Source organism: Ammospiza caudacuta, chromosome 1, assembly GCF_027887145.1.
Source record: "Ammospiza caudacuta isolate bAmmCau1 chromosome 1, bAmmCau1.pri, whole genome shotgun sequence".
Lineage (NCBI taxonomy): Eukaryota > Metazoa > Chordata > Aves > Passeriformes > Passerellidae > Ammospiza > Ammospiza caudacuta.
The window spans coordinates 67,749,172-67,768,317 of record NC_080593.1 but is presented as its reverse complement, the minus strand read 5'-3'; positions in this window follow the sequence as shown (position 1 = coordinate 67,768,317).

Below are 19,146 nucleotides of genomic sequence, written 5' to 3'. Positions count from 1 at the left end.
AATAACATCAGGGTCATAAAACTGATTTTCTTAGAGTTCGAGAACTTCCTATTATTTGGGTTTTACAGGAAATTTCTTTTTGTTTGTTTGCTTTGGTAGGGGACACTTCATTGTTTTTTTTTTAAATGAAGGTGTTAGACATTGCTTTTCCTTTTATCTTTATAGTACCAAATGCAACACATTCAACTCTGCATCAACTGATGCTGACTGTGGCCTTAATTAACCTCATCAGCCTATTTTCTTTAGCTGGATAACGGCTGAATCATTAGCATTCAACTAGCTTGCAGTCCTGAAAGAATACAGCAAAAACAGAGTACATGATCTTCTCAGCAATCAAAACACAACATAAAAAGTATCTGAGATCGCACCAGGTATTTTATTTCATACCTGGCTGATGTATTTTGCATTAATTAGGGATGGACTTAAGTTGTTTTTAAGTGCATTTGTAGTAAAATGGCAAAGCAAAAAAATTACTTCGAAGTTCTTGAACTGGATAGTCCATTTTGTTTTCTAATTTTTCACCCAATTATGCTCTTTTCCCCCACAAGAGGAAAAACTAAGGATGCTAGATTAAATATGCAAGATACATTAATAACTTTCTGTAGTGAAAGCAATGTATTTTTTAATACAAAAATGGAGGAATTAGAGAGATGCACAAAAACACTCTTTTAGCACCACAACCCTATTAACAGGCTCCCATCACCAGCTGCAGCTCTGGGAGAGATCAAAACAACACACTTTTTCACTGGAGCATGCTCAGGTACATATTTCTCCCAACAGTTGATACTTTATGCTGTATCAGCCACCAGAAATCACTTTGACCAATGTACAACAAGGGCCTTACAAACACAGCCATAAAACGTACAGTTTTCACCACGCTGCCACACGGAAGGAAAGAACCCTCCTGTTGGTAGCTGTGCACCCAGACCCTGCCCAGGGTGCACCCCAATGCCCAGGCACATTACCAAGGAGAGCAATGCCCAGCAGAGCTGAGGTGGTTGGAGGAGAAGCAGCGGGTTCATGGCAGCAGCAGCAAAGCAACAGTTTGTCACGGCGGGGGCTGCCCTCGCTGCTCCCGCACCTTCACCTGGGGCACCATCTATCACACGCTAAGAAGCAGGGCTGCGGGATCCCTGTGCTACAATATCGGCAGAAACCACTGGGTAAATGATAACCCTAACAGCCCCGCTTGTAATTCCCTTTGGACTCTCTCATAAATACCAGGTAGCCGGCCTTGCTCTCTAAGAAATATTTCTTCAGGGGAAAATTGCACCTCCAGTGAAGAGAATCCATCAGTCACTTAGATTCAGCAGGGCTGACCTTTGAAGCCAAAAGCACTGTGCTTATCCTCCTTTAATCATCAATTTTGGGAGCAGGTCCTTCAAAGTAATTTCAGATCCATGCTATATTTTTTCTTTTTATTTTTTTTTTTTAATTTATAAAGAAAAGAGTTTTCTGCAATATGCCTTTATAAAGACCATTAACACACTCAAAATCAGGCTCACATTAAAGTCATTCACTTGATAGGTTGTGATGTTCCTAGCCTTTTTCTGTGTGCCTGAAAAGATTGATAGATACACAATTTTTCCAGTGACAAACCTCAGTAGGCAGCTAAGCACCACTCAGCTGCTCACTCACTCTCACTGGAATAGGAGTTAGAGTCAGAAGGATAAAAGTACAAAAACTCATGGGTTTAGATGCAGACAGGTTTGGAGGGGACCTAAAAGATCATCCAGTTCCAATTCCCCTACCATGGGCAGGGACACATGTCACTAGACCAGGTTGCTCAAAGCCTCATCCAACCTGGCCTTGAACACTGCCAGGGATGAGATATTCGCATCTTCTCTGGGAAACTCATCACCCTCCAGTAAAGAATTTCTTCCTAATATTTAACATTAACCTAATTTCTTTTAATTTGAAGCCATTTCCTTTTGTCCTGTCACTATGTGCTCTTGTAAAAAATCTTTCTCCATAATTCTTGTAGGCTCCATTCAGGTACTGAAAGCTCATGATTAGAATATCCTGAAGCCTTCTCTTTTCCAGGCTGAAAAATCCCAGTCCCTTAGCCTTCCCTTATAGGAAAGGGGCTCCATCCCTCTGATCATCTTGGTGGCCCTGCTCTGGCTTTACTCTGACAGGTCCAGGTCATTCTTCCTGTGCTCAGGGCTCCAGAGCTGGAAGCAGCACTCCAGGTGGGATCTCACCAGGGCAGAACAGAGTGGTAGCATCACTTCCCTTGCTCTGCTGTCCACGCTGCTTTTGATGCAGCCCAGGATATGGTTTGCCTTCTGGGCTGCCAGAGTTTATTTTTTTAAATTAAGGGAAAAAAAGAAAAGGGAGTAGGGAGGGAGCCACAAGTAAACAGTGATGCAAAAGGAAACAGTTGCTTACCACCAACCGACTGATGTCCAGCCAGTCCCCAAACACCTTTCACCCACTCCCCTCACACTCTGTTTTGTTGCTGGACATGACATCATATGTTATGGAATATCCATTTGGTCAAATGGGGTCAGCTGTCCCAACTTCTTCCCCTCCCAACCTCTTGCATAGCCCCAGCCCACTCACTGATGGGGTGGTGTGAGAAACAGAAAAGGTTTTGACACTTTTTAATCACTGTTCATCAACAGATAAAACATCCCCATGTTATCAACACTGCTATAACAAACCCAAAACACAGCCCCACACAAACTGCTATGATGATATTTTATCTCAGCCCAAACCAGAGATTCCTGGGGAAGTTGGAAATACCAAAATTTAGGTTTTGTGCCACCATTCCAATATTCTCATTTCCCATCAAATGGAAAGCACCACACATGAACGTTGACCACACCATTTCAGAGCCTGACTTAGGGATGACCATCTCCCGATGAAGCCCCAGGGCTCATGTTTAAGAGTACTGAAATTTTTAGTGATCTCCACCTGATAATGAGTATAAAGTACTCATTATCAGTCAACATTTGTGGAAAGAGACACAACCTCTTTTTGAAAGTGTTTCAGAATTTCCTCCCTAATTTACTTTCAGGGAACAAGTAGTTCATTTTCTGACTATATTTTGTATTTGCCATAGAGTTTAGTACTTCCTTATGAACGTCTACTTTTCATTTTCTGGTTACCACTACTACTACAAAGAAAAGTAAACCAATCAGAAGTTATTTTTAGGCACCCTGGAATTTAGGAAATTAGCCTACAATGATTGGAGCATAGTTTTCCAAGAAAGTTTCACTGTAAATAGTACAATCTGCACAATCTGTGCTCTCTTCTCAGGGAGAGAATCTGCAAAAGGAAAAATTCAGTTTTGCTGTTTGTTAGTTCAAAGATCAAAATTTCAAATATATATATGAAAGTGTAATATGAAGGGTTTTCTCTCTGAATTAAGCAACAGTAAAAACAAGGATTCACTGGAAAATACAGGAAAATGCTTCTTGTAAAAGTTGCACTTGTTACATACATCACTTCAGATATCAATACTGCGGCTAATAAATCAGGAGAGTTTTCTTTCAGTCAAAGAGACAGAAATCTTACTGTATGAGCAGTCCCAAAAGGAATGCCTTTAGTTGTTCAAAACATATTTCACTTGCCTCTGGCAGGAGTTTCCGGATTAGTGTCATATATGTGTCAACACGAAACAACACAGGCTACTTGTTCATACATTCCCATTAGTCCCCCTTACATCAGCCTATATGCCAGCTGACACTGACTATACATATATATATCAATATATTCAACCCAGTGAGTGCACTCCCCTATCAGGCATGTGTTAACGAGACATAACCACCAAGTATGAGTGAAGGGAAACTGAGGCAATGGCATAAATTAGGCAGGGAATTAAGAATTAGGTATGCATTTCTAATTTGCATACGACTAATTAGAAATGGCAGTGTATAAAGACATATTTAGACTAATAAGCAGAGCTGCAGCTTGGTTTTTATGACCCAGTTAGCTGATAAGACCTAGACGCACACAGTTCCAAGTCTGGAATGGTTTCCATTAATTTTCAATCAATAATAGCAAGAAAATTGTGCCTGGCGTGTTTTAAACTTGGTACCTTCAGCCAGCACAGCTAGATGTGAAGTTTCTTTGTCCCAGCCAGGAAATCAGCACCTGAAATTCTGACTCCAAGATCTGAATTCCTGGACCAAATCTCCCTTTGAAATAAATGCTAGTGATGTTTCATTTATTACATGCGAAAAACAGCTACCTCAGGACCTGGAACAAGCAAAGAATAGTCAAACATGACTGCTTCTGAATTCCTGCATTTTGGGATAGATGGCATGTCCAATAGGCCCAAAGCTGTTTTCTAACCAATGGAGAAGCTGTAAAACTGATATGCCCTCTGCTTGACTTCCTCTGGTAGAGCAGAAGAGTCAGCAGCAATCCCATGGCACGCTCTCCTTGGTGATGCAGCAGCTTAATAAATTCCTGCTGTTTGTCCCCTTCTTCTCTCCAGCCATTCACTCCTGTCCTTGGAAAGCAGCTCACTGAAGTCTCACTGGGCTGTACTTACTGTAGATGTAAGCCAGATTAAAAATATCTGTCCCCAAAACACCTCTTTTTTTCATTATTTACCTTGAACGACTTCACTGGTCATGCACTTGGTTCTGCCACTAGAGCCAGGGCACAACCAACTCCATCAAGGAAAAAGATTATCCTTAAGTGAGCTTTCCCAACAGAGGAAACATATACTAAAGCTAGACCCTCATAATGACATTAAAGTTTACTACCAGCCCCATAAAGATCCTGAAAATATTTATGTTGCCTCCACCAGAGAACAAAGTGAAAAACTACACTGATGGATACTGTGAGACCTAGAGTAGAATCTAATAGCATGTTGCAATAGTTACAGCTAATTAAAACGAAATAAAGCCAAAACAAATAAACAACAATTAAAAAAGAAAAAAACTCAAACAAAACCAAAACAAGAAAAAGCTTCAAAGAGGTAGCATCCAGCAATGATTTGAGAATTTATAAACAGGAAGGAGACACATTACCGCGTGCAGCAATCCAGCACACACCAAGAGAGGATGCCCACACATTGTGTGTGTGTGTCTTCTCACCTGTCCACTGCCTTGGAGAAGAGCAGGGTTGCTCTACTTCCTTCTCACCCATTTGGGCACAACTTGATGCCCCAGAACTTGATGCCCCAGTTTCAGATAGGTGCTGTCTGGAAGTAAAAAAAAGCAATGAATTTGCCTTTCTACACAGGGTCATCAAAAGGCTTAAAAATCAGTGAAGTTTTTTAAGGTTTTAGTGGCATATTAACATTTTGATAACCTGTCTTGGAAGAGACAGTTTAATGTGAAAAGTAGGTAAGTTGAGCCAGAAGAAGCTGTTTTCTGAGCATTACTGGCCATGTTAGGAGAATAAGTGAGGTTTGGATTTCTTGTATTTTGCTATCTTGGGTCATACCCAATGTGAAAATAGACTTTAATATTGTGTTTTACACAACTTCAGAAAAGGGTTTGAAGAGCAATGCATGTCATTTACTCATTAAAGACACTACAGTCTATAGGTTCATTGATTACCTAGTTAGGATTTGGTTTGGACAATTAGTAGAATTTAAAAGCCTCTTACATATTGAGTGGAAGACATTAAATGAGGAGGAAGTCTGTAATTTATAGGTCTCAATCCTGAAAAGCATTTATGCACACACTTTCTCCTTGCATGAATTACTTTATTGAACACAGCAGACTAAAGTACAAGCTCACTCCCAACTGAGAACATTTGTAGGAAGTGGATGTGTGAAAATTTCTACATAACCGAAAAGACACAATTACATTTCATTTTTTTCTGTCGCCTCTTCCTTCCTTCACCCTCTCTCCCTCAAATACCAAGTTAAGGACTAAAGGAACTCATTCTAATATCTTTTCAGCAATTTCAAGTTGGTATAATTATACTGATTTGAGAGAACTCATTTGTGAAGTTCCTCATTCAGTGAAGATGAAAACAGTTTCAGATACTTACTGCTGATCAGTCACACACACGATAGCCCAAATACTAAGCTCTTTTTCACCAGAAATTTCAACATGTTTATTTCACATCCTAACAAACTGAGCGTTTTCTCATGCAAATTTTAACAGCAGACAATACAGAGTTTAAAAGAGTGACATGACATATTATGAGATTGTATACAGTTTATTGTCACCTTAATTTATTCCTACTCATTTATTGACCAAGGGTTAACTACTTAACAGGACCCCAAAAATTAAAAGTGACAGATGAAAAATTCTTCCCAGTTGTCATTTGCTACTGCTTTTTCTTCAAGTTAAACCTGTGCTGGCCTACTACCTTTACTACTGGCCCCAAAACAGGGGCCACAGATTGCTCATTGTAGAAGCAGTAACTTCGAGCTATTAATGAGTAGCAACTTTTGAGATCAGACTGATTTTGTCACTGCAGACTCTCCCACTGCAGCCTACATGGTGCTGTGCAGAAGTCAAATTAGGCAAGGAGCCCACTGGAATCAATGAGGAGACTACCACTGGAAAACTTGAGAGCATGCTGTCAATATACTACACAAGTCCCATCCAAAATGTAGGGACCTCAGGAAATCCATAGAAGCTGGTAGAAAGAGCAGAAGTGACAGAATTAGAAGTATCAGAATTCATACTTTGTGAAGTATTAATACTCACAGAGATCCATCACCGGTTAGACAGCAATTGACAAGAATTATTTATATAGCATGTTTATTCCAGATGGTATTTCCTTGTGGGTTTTTCCCATGATAGCTGAAAACTAAACTAACATTAAAACTAACATCACTGGTTTACTTCCTTCCCTTTAAATCAATTCACCTCCTAAACTGTTAACACCAAAATTAAATGAGAGTTTGCAGAAGGTCATGTTAAACTCTTGTAAAATCAATCTCTCCCTCAGACTTCAAAAGATCGTTGAACGTCCTAATACAGCCCTGATCTACAAGTGAGTGGGTGATTCTGCACGGTGCCACCTTCCTTCCTCACACCAGGACTTGGAAGAAACCTTCACCAGATCTTCCATTTTGTTCCATATGAACAAAACCTATGTTTTTGCTCTGTACTTGACAGAAAGTATAGAAAGGCAGTAGTAGTAGTAAAATGCAGGATGTAGAGCTCAAAATGCCCCTTTCAGGCCCTGGCTCACTAATGTGGTCTTCCTAGTTAAGACTTTTCATGTTGCAAGTGGAAATTGTATTGCAACTATGGCAACTGTATGTGGCTTTTTGTCTCAGAATGGGTGGATTAATCCTCCTCCATTTTTGACTCATGAATCATAAATGGATGACATCTCAGTTTGAAGTTATCAATATTCCCATTGGTTAAGTGTAAACCTTTAGATAGTTACTTCTTACACTTTACACTTTGGTGAAGGTAATCTTTAAGATGAAGAAGCAACTGTTCTTCCTTAAGATTCATATAGAATGCTTAAAAATTTTCCCTTTTCTTTTTTCCTTTGTTTCCTATTTCTCCCTTTCTTCCCCCCACCTTTTTAATATCTGAATTAAGAATGTAAAATCTCATTTTTCAAGATATTTTGTAGATGCTTCCAGAGCAGAGGACAGCTGGACTAGGAAATATCTTCATCTGTTGAATGAGTGAAACTGCTGGACGTCTCACATGCATCCCTGCAACTGGTTATTGGGCCACAGTTAATAAAGACCAAAGAAAACAAAGCAAAGATGATCACAGGAGTTTATGCTGCAGTGAGCTGTGTGTGGGCAAGCCACTCCTCAAGCAAAATTCAGCAAGACTCCATGAGATCCCAAAGGTCCTCTGCAATAGCATGACTGCAGGACTGTGGGCTAAATTTAACATGGAGCCCATCTTCTAAATGCCTGTCTGCATGTAATTCCTTCAGCCACTCAATTGCATCAGATGAGCAGGTTCTTAGTGTCACTTTATATGAATAATAAGGTGTAGTTTAATCCCAGCCAGAAACCAAGTCCCACACAGCCGTTCACTCACTCTGCCACCAGTCGGATAAGGGAGAGAATTGGAAGAATAAAAGGTAGAAAACCCATGGATTGATATAAAGACAATTTGATAGGGAAAGAAAAAGTAGCTCACACCAGCAAAGCAAAACCAGGAATTAATTCACTTCTTCCCATGGGTAGGCAGGTGTTCAGCCCCCTCCATGAGAGAAGGGCCCCTCACATGTAATGGCTACTTGGGAAAGCAAACACCATCACTCCAAACATCCCCCCTTTCCTCCTTCTTCTCCCCACCTTTACATGCTGAGCATGATGCCATATGGTCTGGAATATCCCTTTGGTCACTTGGGGTCAGCTATCCTGGCTGTGTCTCCTCCCAGCTTCCCGTTCATCCCCAGTATCCCCAATAGTGTGGCAGTACAAGAAGCAGAAAAGGCCTTGGCTCTGTGCAAGCTCTGCTCAGCAATAAGAAAAATATCTATTTTATCAACCCTGTGTTCAGCACAAACTGAAGACAGCCCTATACCAGCCACTGTGAAGAAAATTAACTTCCCTCAAACCAAAATCAACACATAAGGAAAACTGGACATTAAATCTTGCCTCTAACCTTGAGGGCTTCTTTCTTTCCCTTTGTACTAAACTATGACAACTTAGCTGATAGAACAATAAATATCATATTAGCACTGGCATTCTGTAGCATACTATAAGCTTCTTGGCACTTTATTTTGCCCTAAAAATACTGTTTCATGCCTATAGAGTAGACTTATCTATGGTATTTGGCTAGAGATTCTGAAGTCCATACTTTTGCATGGAAGGAAAATATTTCCTTTTGCATGCAAATAAAGTATTTAAGCAAACAATGACACTTCACTGTAGTGACTCCTTTTTTCCATCAAACATTTATAACAATAATACAGAAAAACAACAGGACAGATCAGAACCAGGAGTCTTCCTGGTCATCCCATCAGCAAAAACAATAGACATGGTATTTTTCAAAAGAGTTGTTTTGTCCTCTTACAAGAGTTATTACCACTTTGTAGTCTTTAATAACAAGTTCAAAGATGGGTTCACCTTAACAAAAAGATGAATCTGGAGTCATTATCCCATAGATCCCACAACAAAGCATATGCAAATGTTTAATATGTTAAAATCACTAACTTTTTGGTTTTTTCTGCCCTCCCTCCCCCAAGCAGAAAATCACAGGAAGAAGGCAAGTTTCAGGAACCAAGATATTCTACTTGAACCAAAAAATGTGATTTATTACCACATTTTCTTAAACTTATTCTTGGCTTTGATTCAGGTTCACGGTGTAATCTTGGACGTGTCTCCAAGCTTAACTGCTAAGATGGATGGATGGCATAGACACATAAGTTGGGAAAGTTATCCAGGACTTGTTTCAAAACCCCAGATTCTGCCATGCCTGAATCAGAAACTAGATTTTGAAATAGCCACTTGGAATACAACCTTGCAGAAAAGCCATTCCCTGGAGAACTTACTTTGAAAGTGCAGGAAAAGTTGCAGGAAAGAAAAGGAAAGCTCTGCCCCAGCACAATTGGTTTGGCACAGGATCTGAGTTTTTCCACACACTCAGCCATGGCTGCACCTGAGCGCAGCTACTGGGGTCATTGGTTTCTTGTGATGGGGAAAATGCATTTTTAGAAATTAAATTTGGGGTGAGAAGGAAAGTAACCTAAAGAGTTGCAGCAAGGTAAAACCCTTGCTTCAGCTACAATGAAGAACAAGCCTGTCTGGCATCCTTCAAAAAAATCTTCACCTATAAGCTGCCATCTGGAGGCAAGCTGACCAGAAACACACAATCTCCCTTCTCCTGAAACATGCAAGGCAATTACATGAGTCTCCATGTGAAATTTACACTTCATACCCTATTCATCTACTATGAAACAGCTTCTTTTGCCACACAGGCAACAGGAACAAGCTGGTTTCATATCAGGGTGTCAAAGAATTTGCTTCAGGTTGGACCATGAATGTTCATCCTTGATGCTGACGAGATGCCTTTAGAGCAGCTTCTTTCACACCATCTGCAAATGGTGCTACTGAATGTACTGAATACTTTCGAGCACCAAGCCCAGGGGCACAGTTTGCATCTCAACATGGCCAAGTGAGGAAATTCTACTTCTGTGTTCTAGACCAAAAGCACCACAGGTGCAGAAAGTTACTAAACACAAGCAGCTGCTTCATATAACAGAAGAATACTTGAAAAGGGCAGTGAAGGAAATTGAGAAACCATGTGTGGGTGTGAAACATTGCATGATCATGGATAAAGAAGAAGGAGGCCATAAGAAACCAAATCAGATAGGGCTTCGTATCAGCAGTAAATTTGCCTGTTCTTACATGAAACAGTTTTCAGCCTCCACAGACTGTTACCCACAATTTTTTAGTAGCACCACATCATCCTATCCTCTTAGAGGATAAGTCTCTGACTTATGTGGAAAACTTCTGATTTTTTTTTTAATGCAGTTTCTCCCAGCAATTGTTACACTCGAGAAGCTAGTGCACTTCAAATCCCGAGCATTGGAGGCTACTGGTAGTGACAGTCCCACATTAAAAACCACTATACTGTGCTGACTTCAACCCACATTTGCATTTCAAAGAATCACAGACTGGTTTGGGTCAGAAGGACCTTAAAGATCACCCAGTTCCAACCCCCTACCATGGGCAGGGACACCTCTCACTAGAGCAGGCTGCTCAAAGCCTCACCCAACCTGGCCTTGAACACTGCCAGAGATGGGGCATCCGCAGCTTCTCTGGGCAATCTTTTTCAGTGCTTCACCTCAATGTCTGTAAAGAATTTCTTTCAAATATCTAACCTAAACCCACCCTCTTTCAGCTTAAAGCCATTACCTCATGTCCTATCACCACAACCCTTTGTAAAAAATACCTTCCAGCTCTCTTGTGGGCTGGCTTCAGAAACTGGAAGGCTGCTCTAAGGTTTACCTAGAGCCTTCTCTTTTTCCAAGCTGAAAAACACTCTCAGTCTGACTTGATAGGAGAGGTTCTCCAGCCCTCTGATCATTGTCGTGACCCTTATCTGGACTTGTTCCAACAGGTCCCTTCTTTATATTGTGGGGTCCAGAACTGGACACAGTAACCAGGCTGGTTGACTTGAGATCAGAAGGGCAGAATCAACTCCCCTGACCCCATCTCACTTCTTTTGATGCAGCCCAGGACATTATTGGTCTACTGGACTCTAAAAACATATTGTCAGGTCATGCTGAGTTTCCTGTCAACAACACCCCCAAGTCCTTCTCCTCAGGGCTGCTCTCAATCTATTCTCCACCCAAGCCTATTTGTGCCTGGGATTGTCCCACTCAGGTGCTGGACTCTGTACTCAGCCTTGAGCTTCATGAGGTTCCTACAGTGCCATCTCTCAAGGTTCTGTAGCCAAGGTCCCTCTGGATGGCATCCCCTCCTTCCAGCATGTCACCTGCACCACACTGTTTGGTGTTACTGGCCAATTTGCTGAGGCTGTCCTCAATCCCACTGTACAATCACCAACAAAGATGGGCCCAACACCAAACTCTAACACCTCTTGTCATTTGCAGATGTTGTGGAATTAAATTATTTGCTCCTATTTGTTTTCATTCCTATATAACAATATTTCAACTAAGAGACTAACAACACTATGTGATGTATGTTTACACAGTTGTATTTGAATATTTTTATATATAAAAGTTAACTAAACCAAAGTAAAAATGACTGATAAAGATCTTTGTCTTTCCTTTGTATTGCTGCCATTAATACTGTAAGTTGTTTCTTAAATAGTAGCCAAAAAAATTTCTACTCCTTTAGGAACTAGTCAAACCTGTGCTCCTGGCTTTCCAGTAAAAACTGTCACATGTTAAGAGACTCACATCTTCTCAGATCCTCCTGCTACCTCTTGTCCATCATTATCCCAGATTAATGCCTGTACCTCCTTTGTTCTGCAACGGCCTTTGCTGACAGTTCTCTAAAAAAGTATTTTGCTGTTCTGCTTGTTGAGAAATCATGCCACCAACCATCCTTCTCATTTAAGTTACCACAGAGCAGTCACATCATGCTGTTTTCTCTGGGTCATTTGTGCAATGTCAGGTAAGGCAGGATGTGACTCAGCCATGACTGGCTTCTGAAGTAGGACTCTGAAATCTTCTGGCTTCAGTGTACTTTGGGAATTCTTGGGACTGACAGATAAAGGAAAGTGAACCAAGAGAAAATTGATGATAGATGCTCTAAACCTTGGTCTTCTACAAAGCCTCCATGTATCCCTTCCTCAGAAGGCATTGATTCTGTAGTCCTCTGAAGGGTAAAGGAGATTACGGAACCTGATTTTTCCTCTCTTTCTATTCCCTTTTTTTCCCTGTTCCACAGAATAAATCTTCCTATCCTCCAGCTCTAGGCTGTTTAGTGTTAGAAAGCAATTGTTCTGTCAGCAGCACTTGGAAAAACTCTTCCCAGACAGAAGATCCTATCTTCTCTTTCCCTTCTAGCAAGGGTGGCTTGGAAACCACCTTGTCATGAACCAGGCCTCAGCCTCCACCTTTGCTTTGAGACAAATCCTTGTTATACTTGCCTAAGGATGTCCTGTGCTCTGAAGGATGGCTTGAGGCCATCCTTCACAAAAGCCAGAGAACCTTGCTTAGCATTCCTAATCTCAGAGATACACACAAGCATACACTAAAGTTCTGATCAAGGCCGTGGAAGGCTGCATCTCTTATACATTTGTAATTATAATATCAAACATAAGATACACATGTTCACATTCCTTTAGCCTAGAAAGTCACTTTTTCCTAAATGATATCACAGCCTCTCTTACGCAGTGTTGTGAAGGTGAATGAATTTCATACCACTAAATTTCATAGAACTGAGCTGAACCTCACATGACTTGCATATGGATGCCAGGTACAGCCGCAATTTAATCCTTTGCTATTCATGAAAACAAAGAGCATATGCCTTTATCAATTCTATTGATCCAAACTAATATTTTCATGGAATACCTGGCATTAAGACAAAATATTTATACCCAAAATAAGAAAAGTGATACGTTTCTTTTCCATACATTGTTTTATCTATCTCACTGGGTCCCTCCCATTAAGTTTTCTTAGACTGATATGATTCACAAATTGCCCTGCAAATACAGTTCTCCCATACAGACCTACTTGCACAAGGTGACCCCCAAAAAGGTGCAACAGATCCAAAGAGGGGACAGAATGACCAGAGAGGAAAGAAATCAGAAGCATATAATAACCTTTTAGGACAATTCCCACAATTTTCCCAGGTAAACATGTCTGATATGAGCACTTCAATCATGCACAGATAGATGACACATTTGTGTGTGGGCAGAGGATGAAATTGGGTGTGGACTGCGTGCCTCTGCAACAGGCACAGTGATAGGTCTAACTCAGCACCAGAGGCACTGAGTCATCTGTTCAGAGCTTAGAGTTCATCATTCCCTTTATCACATGGAAAAATCCTGGCTGGATTGCCTGAAAATTTTTCCTTGCTGGCTGGGGCCCAATCTGAGAGAAAGGCCAACAGCACAGCAGGATTTAGACACACTTGGAAACCCTCCCCAAAGTCCACTGATTCGTGGAAAGGGATTGCATACCGCCACAATAACATTGAGCACTCAGAAATGTTATTTTGCTTCTTTCATCCTTCTACAGAATGAACATAGGTGAAAATACACGAGCTTGTATCTTAAGTGACACTTGAAGGATTGAGCTCAGAGGCAATTGAAAAATCCAAGCATCTATCAGTGTATGGAAGTGTGTAGAGAAAAAGCAATATCTAATTTTGGGCAATGATCACCACGATCACCACAGATGTTGACGGTGAGTAAACATGTCTATATTCTGAAATCATGCCCAGCATCAGTTTCACATTTTCTTTTTCCTACCTTTTCAACACAAATTGGTAAATCAGCTGCATGCCAGCAAACCCAGTGGCATGATGGCAGAGATGTACTCCCTTATTCTCAAAGCAAACACACAACTACAGCCAATCTTAAGAGCCTGAGCCAAAGAAAACCTCAGAAAATCTTATGAAGACATGACAATATCACACAATAACACCACAAGTAAGATAGCTGTCGTGGCTTTATTTCTTGTACCACCTCATAAGACCATGGCAAAAATCTGTTCTATATAAATACTCCTGCTGTAGGCAGGAAGAAAAAATATATTGTTACTGCATAATTTCCAGATGCAGACCCTGACCATTACATATATGCAGTCAAGTGAGAAGCATTATAGGAGAGGTATTATGTATTATAGAGGAATTATATTACCAACACTCCTAACAAGAGGAGAAAAAAGGTGGTGCTTGTTAGAATAGGTATTGTTCCCAATTCTCCCCTAGCAGGTAAAACTTACACACGCTGTGGCAAGAGCAGGTTGCAGGGGATGAGCAATCAGAGGAGTGGCTAATTAGCCCCTCCAGTCGAGAAGTAGCTGATTAAATGTGCCAAGTTCAGGGCTCTAGGCTGGAGGTCAAGCCCATCTTTATGTCCTGTCCTCCTGCTTTTGTTGTCACTCAGAAGTGGCTTCTGCATTAGTAAAACCTTTCAGATTGATAATGTTGGTATCTAACTCTCCTCTTAGCATCTGGCTTTGTAGTAATCTTAATTGATAATCAAGTTCTCAGAGAATGGTTTGTCTGTTGAAGAAAGCGAAGTTTCTATTACAGCTTAGAGAGCTTATCCCCTTCCTGCCTAGTGCAGGATTTCTTTTTCTTTTCACTGAAACAGCTGGAGACCACCACCACCACCACAGGAGACTGGGAAGTGAACTGGATGAACTCTGAATATAACATAAATCACAGTTTCTATTCTCTCAAAAAAGCATGATCAAATGATTAATGATGAGAGTGAACCATAGCTGACACATAGGCTGATCCCAGAAAGTGAGTCAAACCCGAAAGTTCACCAGCACAGATCATTATATCAATACCAAAGATCAATTTGGTCAGAAGGTTCCTAAAACAGAAGTCAGAGTGAATGACTAAAATCTGGGTAGACAAGATCCTGCAGCAGCCATCAGATAAAATCAGTTTAAAATGCAGTTTGTTACAGAAGTCAGCCAGCTCCCTGCATGTCCCAACAATGGTACCCCCAAAAATGCAAGCCCCAGCTGCATGTAAATAGACAGTTCAGTTCTTCACATGCACCCTGGCTGCCTCTCATTAGCATGAAGCCTACATGTATTATCATGGTTTGTAGAGGTCTGACAACAGAAGCCCAAGCAATGTTATCTCAAGGATTCCTTGTGCCCCCCAGGCACTCTCCGTGCCCTCCACTGTCTTTGTGCAGCAGTTGGACCATGAGCTGACTGCAAAGGGAGCCCTTTGTTCTGTTTGCAGAAAACGTGTGAGTGACGACAGCAGCAGGAATAATAAATATAAATGGTATTACGCACACATGCAAACATCCCTGCGGAAAATTCAGCCATGGGGTGAATACCCAAATTTTACTTGTCACTTAGCTATTTATAAAGTCAAAGAGACTCAGAAATAGCAAAAATTACTTATTCTTGCCAAAAACGTCTCCCAGAGTGGACAGCCCCAGGGGCTGAGATCTGAGCTCTGCTCCAAACAGCAGCAGTACCTCCCCAGCGGGGAATTCCCAAAACAGGAAAGATACCCCAGAGCTGACACAAAGCCAGGAGATTTGGCTCCCACACCAGACTTCCTCCAGCTGTCAAGACAAGTGTGTCATGGTTAAAAAACCTGCTGTACTCTGGCTATTTCCTGCTCGAGCTGTGGCAGGCTGGGCAACAACAAGAGGAGCTCAAGGGCTCTGTTGAGCATGTCTGGCCCGAGATCAGAAACACGCACCCAGCCCCATCCTCTCCAGCGGCATCCAGAACTGCATGGCCTTGCAGACAAGGTCTTTTATCAGTCCCTGTAAGCCTTCCACCACCCTTTTTGTAGTAATGCTTATATGGCATTACTCAAGAGTTCATCTGTCACTCTGCTGGCTGCACTCCTCCTTGCAGAGCCATACCTGTGAATTACCTTTTGCTGCCAAGGTATAAGAAACATCCTTTTGGGGTCAGCACCCTGCTGGGGATTATAAGCGTGCAAACTTAAGCGTGAAGCTTTAAACAAGTCCATGCATCACTGAGGTTGTATCTTCAAGGGATGGAGTAAACCCTGAGGAGGGGTGATTTTATCTGTTGATAAAGAGTGGGCAGAGAGAGATCTGCAAGCTGTCCCAGGCCAGTATAGACTCAGGCTTTAAAAGTCCCATGTGGTTAAACAATTACTTATGGCTGATCCCTACCTTGCCTGTCAACACTCACCACTGCTTTACATCCATACCCTTGCTAAAGCACAACTGAAGACCACAAAAAGGGGTAGAAGTGAACAACGTTAATTTAGAGCACACAACAGCTCACTCAGCTCCTATGCAAAACAGAAAATCTTGAAGCAGTGGATATTTACAACTTCTTAAAATTAAACTTAAATATAATTCAAGTTGGTTTTTTTTCCATCACCTGCAAAAGAAGAATTAATTGGAGGAGTACAAACTGAATGCTAGCAGGGTCTCAAAAAACCTGTGTTGGGTTTTTTTGCACCCAAGCCTATTCAAAAGAATACATGTAAATATATGCATAGGAAACAATACTTAAAAGCACATTTCCAAACGTGTATAAATATTCAGTAGAGTGCTCCTCTACTGTGGCCTCCTTTTAAATACAGCTTTAAAATCCTTCATGAGTTGAGATGCAGACCCAGCTTACCTTCCTACTTCCCAGCTTCTCTTCACCTTTTGAAACCAAATCCTCCTTGCTGTCTCTATGGTGACAGTGACGTCCACGTCCCCCTGATGAGATGGCTGCTGGCACGCACATCAGGTGCCAGAGCAAATCAGCCAGCAACAGAAACCTCTCCAGCTCCTCCATGGGATGCTCTTCTCCAGAACTCAGACAAACAACCTAAAGAAAACAGTGCTCAACCATCATTTTATGCCTAAAAGAGTGGGTAACTGGGTCTAAATATGGGATCTAATTTTTTTTTTTTTTCTTCAATAATAATTACTGCTGCTTAGGAAATAAATGTGACAGCACTGCTATCAAAAAGCACATCTGGGTAACCTACAGAGAATGAACTAATCAAAGGTAATTTCTGCCAGAGGGTTTGACAGTGAGAAGATACATGCGTCATGATGCAGAAGTAGCTGATAAGCAGCATGATGTAAACCTCCTGCAATGTCCATCCACCTGGCACATGGAACCAGCAGTGACAGAAGGATGTTTCTTGGCACATGTTAGCAGAGAGAGGAGCAAGAGGGGAGATTTTTATCAAGAGCTAAGTGAGAAGCACCAGATGGGACCTGCAAAGGTGTGCCTTTCAGGCAGCCACAGAAGGTGGCTCCAGCAACTTTCTCTCCTTAGGAGAGACACGGTGAGTCACTGGGGTTGCAGAACATCAGCTATTATATACAGCCCTTGTTTTATTTTATGGTGTTTGACAGCCTAGTTGCTAAAACACAACCCCATTGTAACCTGCTGTCCTGTAGCACCCTATAGGCACAGCAAAGGATGTCCAGTCCCGAATAGCTCTTCCCTTCTGACTGCCCAGATGGGGAGATATGTGCCAGGGAAGTAGCTTTGGCTTTCTGCCGCAGAATACTGCCAGCACCAGCTGATACTGCACTCACTGTAGTTGCTCTAGATGGCCTTTATACTCAACTGACTTTTTGTAAGTCTGCAGCTGAAGGTCACTGCTCTGTGTCACTGCAACCCTGCTCCCCAGTGTCGGGGAGGAGATGAAGGTGTTTGTGGAAACAGGCCTTGCCCTGAGGATTTCAACTGTGCAAGAAACTCTGCTGCAATCAGCTAAGTTCAGTTCTTCTCTGATAAAGTCATCTGCTCAAAACTTAAGGGTCCTACTCCATCCAGATATTTATTTGGAAAATTAAATACAGACGTTGATTAGTCCCATATTTCCCCAAGCTTTCATGTCCTTTTTCACTGATCATACAAAAAAAGAGATAGTCCATCATCCTAAAGATGAAAATTGCAATGGCCAAGCACATTAGGAATAACCCAGAAAAGCAATAATAATTTTTAAAAGCAATAAATACAATAGTATATGACTGAAACTTGCATTGCTGTAATGCATGCTAAAGATCTAGTCCCCAGAGTGGGTTACTGATGTACCATACCCATTGTTTGGATTTTTTCCCCTGTGTTTTCTTGTTCTTATTTATCTATCACCTCTTTCTAGCACTTGGATTGTATATGCTTGGAATTAGAAAGTACTTGTTGCTCTGCATGCTGCCCTTCTCATGCTTGGTTCCTGGGCCCTGCCTGAGACTTTTGATGCTACAATAATATAAAAACAAGGCAATTCGTGAAGAAATACAAGGAAAGTCCAAAACAAGACAGTATTACAAGACTAACTTGCATATTTAACCCCTGAGAAGTGAGAACTGCATCCAAATGATGCAATGCCTCAGTCTGCACAATTAGTAGGCACAGAAATTATCTTTTCATCCAAAGTAATGGAGCTTTCTCTGTATTTTTCTCCTCATGGGAACACCAGTTATAGTTGTGCTGCAGCAGCCAATAGATTTGTGTTTAAACGACCACAACAGAAGCAGAGGCACAGAAAGATCTGTCTCTCCTAGTTCCTACAGGATTAATTTCTATTTCACAGCAAGGAAATATAAAAAGCATCCCAATCAAATCTCAGTGTGCCTAGGTCACAGGAAATAAGCATTTCCTGTTGTCAGAGTTGCACAGGTGCCTGTAAGTCCCCTTCCATCAGGGACTTACAGAGAGCAATGCAACAGAGAAAAGCAGAGGTCATTTGGGCAGGTCCATCAGCGAAGGGAGCACTGGGCAGACCCAGGAAACCAAGGCATAACTTAAAACATTCCTTCTCCAGTCTCCAGAGATGTTCAGCAGCAGAAGGTGACCACAGGGTGCAGCAGTGTCAGGGTGAGAGCATGCAGAGCTGCTCCACAGTAAGGGCAGGCTCCACCGAAAGTGAGACTACCACAGTGCGCTGCAGGACAGAGATCAGTCTCCAAGGGCTGACCTGTAACTCACACAAAAGTTTAACAAGAAAAGCACCACGAGAAGAGGACCAGGCTTTAAAGTAACTCACTAACCAATGAAAGATAAACAGAAGTTTTAAACAGAGCATCCCAAACAAAATCTTTAATTCAATAATTTTGTGTATGAACACAAAAATTGATACCTGTGCATGCACACTGTGAAAAGAAATCTGAAGGGATT